The sequence below is a fragment of the Castor canadensis genome, chromosome 6 (assembly GCF_047511655.1).
Source record: "Castor canadensis chromosome 6, mCasCan1.hap1v2, whole genome shotgun sequence".
NCBI classification, from domain to species: Eukaryota; Metazoa; Chordata; class Mammalia; order Rodentia; family Castoridae; genus Castor; species Castor canadensis.
In genome coordinates this window covers 20,118,891-20,131,218 of record NC_133391.1, presented here as the reverse complement: position 1 = coordinate 20,131,218, position 12,328 = coordinate 20,118,891, and the positions used below count along the sequence as shown (strand labels likewise).

Below are 12,328 nucleotides of genomic sequence, written 5' to 3'. Positions count from 1 at the left end.
AAAGCCAAATGGCAACTCAATTCCTGCCTGCCAGTTGCAAATCCCGACACTACCACTGCACTGCCATCCTAAGACATTTGCCATCCAGTGCACCTAACAAGAGAGGTGGCTTTTTACATTAGTCACTTAGTGGGGAAGAACTCAAGTGGTAGTTGCTCAAAGGCATGTGTGCATTTATTCTGCAAAAAGAAGATGATTTCCAAAACTACAAGCAGAATGAAGAGAAAAATACCAGTAGAACCCTATTAATTTGAGATAGATAAGGGATATTACTCAGTCATTAACTTTAAAGTACAAAACAAAGGCCACAACAAAAAGATCCGGGGATAGAACGACCTCAGTCCTTCCACGAAACATCATCAAAAGACCTACAACACTTCTCAGGCATTTCAACAAATATAATTTTGCTCTAATCTCATATGTGTCATGAGGCACCATGCCATAGCAGGAAAAAAACTGGGCCAGGAATCAGGAAATCTGGGTACGTTTTCTGGCTCTGTCACTTATTAACTCTATAAAATGATACAAAATTTAACCTCTCTGTGCTTTAATTCCTTATCTACAAACTCAGTGACTTAGATAAGTATTCTGTAGCTATTCAATTCTGTATTTCTATCTCAATCATTAGGGATTAAATTTTAAATTTTGTATGATTTTTATAATACATGTTGAGAGAAAATCTTTCACAAATCCTGGGTTTGGAAGTCAAATATTTGGTAAGGGGAAACAGATACCAGCCACAGCATGACTACCGAATATATTGAGGTACCTTTCTAAATGTTACATCTTAAGGATAAATCCATGTAGAGATGTCACTCAATGTATCCTTTGAAGGAAAGGACACACTGCTTCTGGACAGAAGGGTCTTTGACGTTGCTTCACAATGCCCCAGAGTAACTCAGGAAGCTAAGCCTCTGTGAGCAGCTTCAGGTGATGGATGGGACAACACACTCAAAATGGTCACCCCACAGTCTCTGCCATATTTACAAAGCATTTTCATTCTAATACATAAGATAATTTTACTGTTGCCCTAACTCCACCCACAGAATTCTCAAGCAATCCCACAGAAGTTTATTCAAATCACCCTTATCTCAGAAAGCTAATCAGGGTCTCTGTACAGCACGGGGACTGGGTTGCTGCTGAAGGTTACTTTGGATCAGACTCTGGGAACTGGACCTCCAGGCTCCATCCAGTGCTAGATGATCAGAGAACAAGTGCAAGGAAGACAGTACACAACACAATCAACGGTCCTGACTGTGGCAGCTGGAGCTCTGCTTTTATTTCTGGCACTGACTGTGATTGAGGGCAAGGTCTACAATCTTTCTGTTAACTGCTACCCGTACTGAGATACTGATGCTTCTTGTGTACATGAACTGTAAAAGTTATATATCCCCAAGTCCTGCAAAAAAATTTTCCACTCCACTAGTGTGGAAAGAAAATTTGTATTTTATTCTGTTTTAAGTCACAGATCCCCTTTGAGAATTTCTTAGAATCAGTTAATTTGTATCATTTCCTCAGAGAAAGAAAGTATACCTGAATAACTTTATACGCAGAAATCCCATGTAATTTTAGGAGCCCCTGATGCTACAAGAATGTTCTAGACCACGGTGTTCACCTGACAACTGAACTGAAGTGAACACCGTGGTCTAGAATACAAGTCTTTTCTCTATTAACTGTATGATTTGGGGAACTCTGAATTTGAGTTACCTTTTCAAGAAAACATGTAAAATATAAGTGACTGGAGTCCCTTATCAGTGAAATGTGAGTCAATCTCTCTGCCTACGCCTTGTTGAATGTGAAATTTTTACCACTCATGTACGTGCAAACAAGCTTTGAGTGCAAGAATTGTGCACCTCAAAACTGCTATAGCTCCTTTACCCTAGTCATAATGTCATGAAATATGTATGAATGCTATCCCCACCTCACTGGTACCATCAAGCTTTTGGAGATATGAGTCCAGACCTGGTTTCTAATTAATCTGGTTCTAAGACTGGCTGGCTCCTCTGTGTTTTGCCCTGGTCTCTTTACACATGTCTCAGGAGTTAATATACTAGCTCTGTTTTCCCTCTATGCACATATTTTTTTAATCTGGAGTTTTATATCCACTAGAATACACTAGGTCTTATGGTGGCATTAAATCTTGATCTTCACATGGATGTTCTTGAAAGCTATTGTTTTGGAGCCCCATATTCAACACTTTTGCTCTGTTCCATTGGTGTGAATAATTGGAAACTACATTGCTATTATCATTATCCCTATTTTATTGGCAAATAGACTAGCAAAATATGAAGCAGAGGATGTGCTCTGGAGGTTTACACAGTGTGTGACAGAGCCAGGTAGTAGAGTGACACCAGTTCTCAATGTTACATAACTATGATCCGTTGCAATTTTTCCTTTCTTCTGGAGTCTAACAATTTTACCCTCATGCCTATAGCAAAATTTTTCCTTTATGATAATAAGGAAGGATAGATAATGCATACATGTCTTATTTAAGGCATACGTTTAAATTTTTTTATGTTTCAATTTAACATTTCATTTTGAAATAATTTCAGGCTTAACAAAAATGTGCAAAAACAGTACAAAGAGCTCCCATGTATTTTCACCCAACTTCTCCATACTGTCTTACAGAGTCACAATACAATTATCAAACCCAAGATATTCTCATCAATATGGTACTGTTAGTTGATCTACACAATTTATTTAAGTTCCAACAACTGTCTCACTGATGCCTTCAGACTGGACCATACTTAGCTGTCATGTTTTCTTAGTCTTCTTCCATCTGGGACAGTTCCTCAGTGTATTTTTCATGACCTTCACAATTTTAAGAGGACCCCCCCAGTTCCTTATAGCATGTTCCTCCATTTGATTTGTCTGATATTTACTCATGATTAAATTTATGGTATATATTTTTAACAAGAATATGACAGAATTACTTTTTCATGCCTTTCTCAGTGGGCATGAGAGGTATATTGTGCAGATATGATTCACCACTGGTGTTGTCAATTTTGGTCATGTGTTATTAGGTCTGCTAGGCTTCCCTCTATAAAGTTACTACTTGTCCTTTCATACAAATAAAGAAGATATATTTTACCTCCACGTAAATATATTTATCATATTTTCACCCATCAATTTGGATTACACTTGATGAACCTGCCTGAAAAACTTTTCAGTGTGGTGTTTACCAATGGCTCGTCTCTCGTTCCATCATTCCATTCCTCCCATTTGCTATTTGGTATTCTATTGTTTAAAAGAAATTATCTTCTCCCCACTTACATACTCCATAATTTTATACCATCCTGGCCTACATTAGGTATAATCTGTTACCAGTATTATGTTCTTGCTCAAAAGTCCCAGAGTTGTTCATTTAGAGCCACTTCAGGCTGGTTTCTGTGTTCTCTCAATAGGTCTCCAATCTTTTTCAGTTCTTATGGAACCACAAGATATTCCTTCCTCATGCTCAGCCTGTACTCCTGTAGTTTAATGCTAGAATCATTCATTTCTACAAGATTCCATGGTTTCTCTTAGAGGAGAGTGGTACTCAAATTAAAAAATACACAAACCCACCCCTACTGGGTGCAGCTGCCTCTAGATCCTCTCAGCAGATAATCTAGGAATATATAAATGGACCCAAGTATAGTCATATTTATTTATTGGTATCTCTGTGACATAATAGTTTATTGGCACCTCAGTTTACAATCCAGTACTAAAAAAAAATGGCTGTCATTACGCACAATCCCAGCATACATCTGGAGCACTTTCAGAAATGTTAACTCTTGCTGCTGTGTAAAACAGAATTGTTGACCCATATTTTGTGAACAAGTATTCTAATTAGAGTAGAACAGTTCCTTTTGTTAGTTAGTTTTGTTTTCTATGTTAGACTAAAAAGTCCAAACACCATTTGGCAATGTTACTTTATTTCTTTTTCTTCACCTCTTTCTTTTGTGATTCCTATAAATAATACGGTTATGTTACTTACTATTTTTTGAGTTTCATGTGGGGCTCTGTGAGCACTCTGGTTCATTGTAGTTAACTGTTTTTCAATTGTGTGAAGCATAAACACAGTTCTAGAAAGCAGAACTATGTAAAAAACTTAAAAAGCACAGTCAGATAAATATCACTCCCTGTCACCTTTGCCACCCTATTCTCATTCTCTCCTTCCTCATTCCTGGGGCTGAACTTGTGTAAGCAACAAACTCCATAAGTGTCCGGCTTATCCTTCCTATTTTTGTCCTAACAGGAGTGTGCATATTTTCTCTTTTTTTATTCTAGATAATTTTCTTTTTCTTTTTTTTTCACTTAGTGATATAGCTTAGCAATCTCCAGACCTGCTCATTCTTTTTCTGACTGTGTGGACTCCACTGTGTAGAGATATCATGGTGTGTCTTCAGCTACACTTCTATATTCGAACACTGAAGGAGTTTTCAATATTTTACATTTTAAACAATGCCAAAATAAATAACCTGGAACATACAATTTTCATATTGTTGAAAGTGTCTTCAGGATGAAATCCTACAAGTAGCATTGTTGTGTCAGAAAGTTGAGTGGCTATACAGAGTTGTTAGATAGCTCTAACTCTTCCCCAACAGGCTGCACAGTTTGCATACCCGTCGCAGTGTATGAGAATAAAGCTGTGTTTTTAAGTCTCCACCAGTTCATTTTAGGAGAGAATCTGAGGAGCCTGAGTGGCTACTTCATCTTTATTTCCTCTCACTGTCTCTAGATATTGTCTAACCATCATGATAACAGGAAAGGAAAAGGAACAGAAAGAACTGGAGTTGGGAAAATCACTGTTAGAGAAGAACAGTAGGCTCCGCTTACAACAGCTCTGGATGAAAATACACAGCTTAGTATCCTTTCTTTTCAATTTAACAAATGAAGAAGATTTTACAGGATCCTTTCCCATGGCTGTCTCCTCTGTGTTCCAAGACCCTTAACCATAGGACAAGTGGCGTGTATGACTTGAGTTACCTGCTTCAATGTCTGCTTGCATTAGACTTTTTCATTTTGCAATGGAGACCATTTATTAACCAACATAGTTATGTCAGCTCCTAAAACAATGCTCAACACAGACCTTTCCCTGATAAGATTTTGTTAATAGCTTTTTAAAATGAAAGCTAACATTTTCTGACCCATGCACGTATTTACTGTTATACCCTTGTGACTGTGGTTTACATACAAACATCCTATTAAAAGGGTGTTTAAGTGACTGAAATGTGATTTTCCTTTCTGACAGCAAAGGAAAACTAAAGAGATGTTCTTTGCCCTCCCATTCTAATCTGTGTTTGGAAGTCAAGCCTGCGGTCCTCAGGACTCTATCACCAGCTTGTTACATTTCCATAAATCTGTCTAAGAGTGTAACACTGTTCGCCCAAAAATGTAATATCAACTGTAAAACACATGCACAAGCTACTTGATCCAATTTGTACTCGTTTTGTATATAAGAGAAAATAAAGCGCTGCTTTAACTCTTAAAAATGACAATATCACATTATTTAGATAAGTGCCACAAAATCATTATTGAAATTCTGATAGCATTTGCCTTACTGGTAAAAGAAAATTACCTGTAATGCATAGTTTAAATAATTACTTTTAAACAAAAGCTTCTTTTCTGCATTGCTTATTTATCTTTTGAGACCAACTCAGCAGGGTTATGTATTTTATTAAAATTGCCTTCAGACTGCTAATGGCAGGGTGTCTGTTAGCACAGGAAAAGTAATGGCAGTGTGACTTTTACCCTAACATTGGGAGTTAGTCCAGACACTTAAAAGCCAGAACTCTGCTGTGCATTTGACTATGTTATCAACACTTTACTTGCTAATGATACTGGTGACAGCATTTCAATATGATGGGTCAGACTTCAGTAGGAAAGCTTATAATTGTGCTTACAGAACCAAAGAAATCCCTCCTCTCACCTCCCCAAAAATCCCCTGTTATCAACATATCGGTTGGTGTTAAGCTTCACGACTGGGAATTATTTGGTAAGCTCCGACTCAATATTGTTTTCCTTCTCCACCTTGCACCTTGAATGGGAGCCTCTGTGAGCACCTGATATCTACCCGTTCAGCAAATGACAAGTGAAAAGATTTCCTGTGGTGCAACTGTGTGCCAACTACCCAGCAGAAGGTCACGTTGATGACTTCCCTGTGGCTTTTATTTTCCCCTGGGAAATCCACAGGCAAGGTTGACTGCTTGCCAGATCTGCTGAGTGCCACAAACCAGAAGCGCTAAGAACCCCCCCCCATCCTTCTTGATGGGAAGCAGTGAGCAACTGTGCCGAACACCTGTGTCAGCCCCTGTTCCTGGGAACCCCTCAGGCAAGCTCTCCTGCAGCATCCAGGGATAGGGCTACCCCCTTCTAACTTGTACTTCTGTCCAAAAACTTCTCATAGAAATATGACAGTAGTTACTTTTGGCAGATTGCTAGAACCTCAGTGTGTTTAACTACTGTTAGAGAGGATGATTTAAATCACTCGTGAGCTAAATATTTTCCTATAAGCATCTTAAAGGAAACCAGGGTAGTGAGTCTCCGTTTATGGCAAGAGAAAAGGCAACACCTCCATCACTACCATGTACAGCCACTCTAACTAATGTGAGGGAGGGGGAGCTTTGTGTGAGATGTGGAATGACTTTATTCCAGAGACGGACAAGAGTCTGCAGCAGTCTTTTCCCAATAACTAGCTGAGAATACAGGCCACACTGAATCAATGAAATAACTGGTCAAGAAATGAGATGGAGGAAAAGTCAGACAAAATAATAGAGTGACTTAGGTTAGTACTCAGTAATATATATGAATGAATAAATTGAGTGAGTGAATATGCAAATGATTTTCCATACTGCCAAAAAATTGTATAACCTCAAAATGAACGTATATTCTGGTGATTCAATAAATCCTGCGCTTATTTAGTGCTTATTTTATGCAGGCCACTCAGGAAGACCCTGTGCAGAAATCAATAACGAAGAAATGACTAGTGCAGAGCCTATCGTGGAATCATACGTTTAGTACAACAGCAGAACTACAATTCACAAAACCCATTTCATCTTCAGAATTCCACATGGGGTTTAGAGACCTGCTCTTTTCTAGTACTCTCTTAGCCTTGGCCACTCTTCCCCCACTATGGAGGTAACTTTCACTACGGAGCTTAAATTCACATAGCTTCATCTTCAATACCTGTGCTGGATTCCAGGAAATATTTCATCCACATATTGATATTGGTATCTCAAACATAAAGACTTTCAGAATAATTCATCCTTCCCCCCCAAAAAAATGAACAAATCAATTTAACAAAACCCAACTACTTCTTCTGACTTCCTTAACTATGAATTATGTGGTCTTTATTTAATTACTCAGGTTGAAAACTTTCCCTTATCACTCTTCCAAGTCACCAAGCCCTATTGAGTCCACCTTCAAAATGTCTACTGGAACCTCTCCCTAGGTGTTTTCACCATAGTCCTGACTTCTTTGCCTTCTTGCTTGATGAATGCAGGAGTCTCCCATCTTACTTCTCAATCAACCTTAGATGAACATTATATCTTAATTAATCCAAGACACAGCCCTAAACACCACCCTAGTTTTCCAAAACAAATATTACCAATGACTTCCCAAGTCTTACAGAATGAAGGCTAACTAACTGTTTTGCACAAAGATTCAAAGTTCTTGATGACCTGAGCCCAACTTGCCTCCACATTGTCCTTTTGTGTACCTCGAGCTGCAGTCAAACTTGCCTGCACCCAAAAAGCCACTTCAATGCCAGATCCTTAAACACAGAAGTGGAAATCTTCCTAGGATCCAACGTCTCTGTTGAGCAAACCCATGCATCCTTTAAGTTCCAGCCCCTTATTTATAAAACTTCTCTCTTTTCTAAGGACCCTCAAAGAATGAGTGGCAGCTTGCAGCTCTTTTGGAGCCCTTATTGCTTGGTATCTTACATGGGGATCATTTGGTTACAACTCTTCAAACCAAATGTATTCAAGCCCATGCCATGAGCAAAAGCAATTTGAGAAGTTTGTTGGGAAGTCAAATTCATTCTCCTTGAGAATGAAAGAAAAGAGACTTTCAAAATGAAATATGGTGGAGTGGGGAGTTATTCATGCATTTGAATGAAACTTGGAACCAAACAAAATAATGACTAAAAAAATACCTTTTAGATTTAGTGTGATAAGATTACTGATAACCTTGGTAAGACCAGGCATGATAGAGGTGGACAATGACTGAGGAGTGATAGGGAGAAAAAAGAATGAGAGTAAGTTAAGACTTCCCAGAAATTGTTTAAAGGGAGCCAGAGCTGGAGGAAGAACAAGAATTACATGTAAGTGGATTATTTAAAGCAGGGAACTTAGGCATATTTCAACATCAGTGCTCCAAGGGGAGAAGGTGAACACACTAAACAGGAAAGTCAACATTTCCACAGTGTCCAGAGATAGTGGGGATTAAGCACAGGTGGAAGGGGACTGGTCCTCAAAGAAGACACCATCCTCCACTGTCTGCCCAGAGAGGGACTCCAACCACTCTAGACTCAAGCCCAACTTCTGGGCTTGAGGTCAGCATGCTCTCTCCAAAGAGCAATGTCAAAGAATAACTTATTTATTCTTAGTCTAATCATTAAAAGGGGTTTTATTCCTGTAGAATAAACATGAATAAATAAGAATTTTGAGGAAAATGATACTGAACATTCACAAACATAGAGGTGTATAGAAACTTTTTTCTTGCATAGTAAAATAATAGAAACACAGAGTTTTATATAACCTAGCTCTAATTTTGTAATAGTTTCTAATATATTGATTTTTCAAATGTGGAAAGTTTTTTGATAAATTTATTTGACAGCTGAAAACTATTGCTATAAGACAGCTGGGAGGAAGCAATTCCCATCTCCCCAGTTCCTTTTCTACCAGTCACTTTTATTCATCACGTGACTAGAATGATAACAGTAGAAATTTCCCTTCCTTCTAAGTATCAGCAACAACCTAAAGCCATACCACCCTAACTATGCCTGGTCTTCTCTAAGTATCAATGTTTTCTCTAACCTAATGATTTTTCTGAAAATAAACATTGACATTTTCCAGTTAAAACTGGAAAACTCTTAAAACTCTTATTTTTCTCATCTGTATAACAAACTATAGATGGCTCCTATTTAAGCTATTTCTATTTGTCACTGATGGGCACAATGGCATATCAAATGCAAAGAAACACAGAGATAAAAACAACACAGCCCATTTTGTCCAGGTGGTCATTTGAAGGCAAACATAGTTAAGAACCCCTAATCACTCCGCTGTTAAGTTTCAGAGCTACTTCTAACATTTATACACTCTAATTTCCTGTAAATTATTTACTTTATTTAAAAAGGAAAAAAATTACCCTATGTTCCTTCCTCACAAAATAGTCTTACAGATATGTGATAATTACAATAAAATTATAACAATTTTCAAACCTCTTCTATTACAAATAGAAGATAGAATTCAAGACTAATTGATGAATTTACACGAAGCTATATGGTTTTGGTTGGAATTATAAATGGCAAACATATGGAAAATTCAGCTGTGGAAAGCAAGTAACCAGAAGCACACCAATTTTTAAATATTATATATTGTTATCATTAAGGCCTCTATTACGAAATGAGTTATTATACAAAGCCAAGTGGCATGGTTCCAATTCTAAAGAATTCACCAAACTAAGGACATGAGAAAGGAAAAAGATAGCTATACCATGATCATTAACTTCCTGAAGATAACCACCAGCCAATATTCTGACCAGGCAATGTTGCCTTTCTCATTATTTAAGTCTGTTTCTGTTCAGAATTTACATTCTATCAATAAAGAGAGATTTTTTAAATTACGGGCACAACCTATGGGTTAGAATGGTGCTTAAACATGTGTGTGGGTTTTATCATGCCTTGCATGAGTTAAAACCCCTTTAGTTCTGTGAAATCCCATCTCAGTTAGAGTAATAGGCAAGGTCCTACCACTGTCTTACCAGGTTGGCTGTCCCCATTCTCTGACTTGTCAGTGCCTCACTCTCTTTCTGCACTACTGCTCCTGCCATTTCTCCAGCACACCCCTCACCCCTGCTCTTCCCCACATATCCACATGCTTCCCTCTCATGCCATCTGGGTCCCTGCCCCATGCCCTCCCTGTCAGAGAGGCTTTCCCTAGACCTGTGTTTGACATGGTCTCCATTGTTCGTTATTTGCCTTCTGTCTTCCTTCTTAGTACTTAACCAATCAACAAATGTATCAACATCTTCACTTCAGATTTTCTTCCACTACAATTAAATCTCTAGAATGTAAAACTTTCCTTATATGAATGAGTGAGTTAATAAACTAATTAATGGACAATCATTACTTTGGCTGAGAAACTTCTCCAGAGAAACAAAACTAGGAAAAGAACTCTTGATTTCTAGAAAAAAATTCTTGATTTTCTCAAATATCAGTACAACCCAAAGTGAAATATTAATGTCAATTGCATTCCTTATAAAGTTATAAGTGGATAAAAGCACCATATATAATAGGGCTTTCGAGGTTGTGAAATTTTGTATACAGAATGCCTTCTATAAGGAGAATAATGTCATTGGCTTGGATTATACCAAGACACAGAGATGTAGCTCTGTTACTAGTGCCTCATGCAATCTGGAATGACATTTTGGTTTGTGAGGTAAGTGGGTGGGACTGACGCTCTTTGTTCCTCTGAAGATCATGGTGATCTAGAAGGTTATTTGTCTCTTCTTCTTGTTTCTTTTTCCAAACATAAAAGTCGCAAACCCTTGCATTTAATGTAAGGTCACTATTTCTACAGCAGTGGATTTCCAAGAATGCTTACCACTTTTATCTTCAATTTGTTTGGCTTTAGTATTTTATTCAGTAGCATTTGTCAAATGAACATTAAGAAATGTTTGATCATCAGAAAACTTCTTATGAATGAGGTTTCCAACTCTTCAAGAATCAGTGCAAACTTACAAACCCAGTACGGAAAATGTCCTATTAGATTAAACAATCTTCCTACTTTCAGAAGTTTCTTTAAACTACTTTTCATCATCAAACCTTACAAAGAGGATACCAAGCACTGGGCTTCTGATATTCCAGTGTTGGTCATGGTTTTCAAAGTTGAGAGTGTACCGAGAAAGCACATACAAGACTTGATCACTGGCACAAGACTTGAGAACCACAGAACTCATGGGAAAGTAAAACTCTGCAAATAAGAGTCCAAATGTCCTGACCTGGTCCGTCTCCCCGTCTGCTCTCTCCTGCTCCAGGTATCCTTGATATGATCAACTTCTTGCTATGCTAAAAAAGAAAAGTATCAAGTGAGAAATCGAAATAATTCTAGAATACTCCAGAGGGAAAACTAAGCATCACAAAGAAAGTCAAGTGAGACTCACCCAAAGCTTTTGTAAGAATCATTAGGCAACTTTACTGTATTTTTCTCTAGGCCAGACTCATGTCAGAATCATAGAACTGTGAAACTTAATGCTAATGAGTAATCAACGAACAATTAAAACACAAACTTTTATTTAAGACATCTCAAGATATAGAGACAGTTGAACTGGGAAGTGGGAAGCAGGTATTTTGGAGTCATATCAATAAATCACTTGAAAATCTTTATTAATGGAGTCACGTCTATATGTAGCTGTGCACTCACACCTGTGTCACCTATGTGTACATAGCTGACAGTGACCCTGGTTTCGTTTTACTGAGACAGACAATTATAACCATATTAAAGGTCATGATAATTAACTTAAAATATACTTATAATGCAATATTACCATTGCTATGGTATTTTAGGGGAGAATATTGTAATGAGCCTTAAAATTTATTAAATACACACTGACTAGCACTTAGCAGAGCACGTGTTGTTCTAGGATATGAAGTGTAAGGATGAACAGCTCAAACTCACTGGATAACGTCTAGGTTGAAAAACAATAAAAAAGAACAAAATAAAAGCGCAAACACCTTATTTACACTCAAGCATTTTATTAGAGCCAGATTCTAATGTCTCAGAGATAGAATTTAATCATTGATCCCATGAAAATAAAGCTATGTCTTTGGAAGTTTAAGTTCCTGAAGGTTTAGTTTTTCCACTGTGTATAAGAGTTTTCTAAGTCTATCATGAATCCAAACATCCAAAATATTTTTAATATGTATAAATTTTATCATGATTTTATCATTTATTTCTGAATATGTAATTATTACAAGGGGAAGTTCATCAGTTATTCTCTACTTTTCTAGCTTGTGTCCCCAAATTACTAAATTCTATGAGTTCAAGATGTTAAGCATTTGCTAATGTTTGGAACCATGCAACACACTTGCTAAAACTGAACAGATGAAAATTATAGACATTGT

General features: G+C 37.4%; 1 protein-coding gene across 13 annotated transcripts in view; it reads right to left on the bottom strand.

The window, feature by feature from the left end:
- Sox5 (SRY-box transcription factor 5) overlaps positions 1 to 12,328 on the bottom strand; it is a 922,227-nt gene that overhangs the window by 597,576 nt on the left and 312,323 nt on the right. For 12 of the 13 annotated variants that reach the window (XM_074075856.1, XM_074075864.1, XM_074075855.1 and 9 more), the window contains one exon: positions 11,206 to 11,272. The exons of the other annotated variant lie outside the window; for it this stretch is intronic. The gene's annotated coding sequence lies outside the window, so the exon portion shown is untranslated. The remainder of the gene's footprint in view (positions 1 to 11,205; positions 11,273 to 12,328) is intronic. 13 annotated transcript variants of the gene reach the window in all.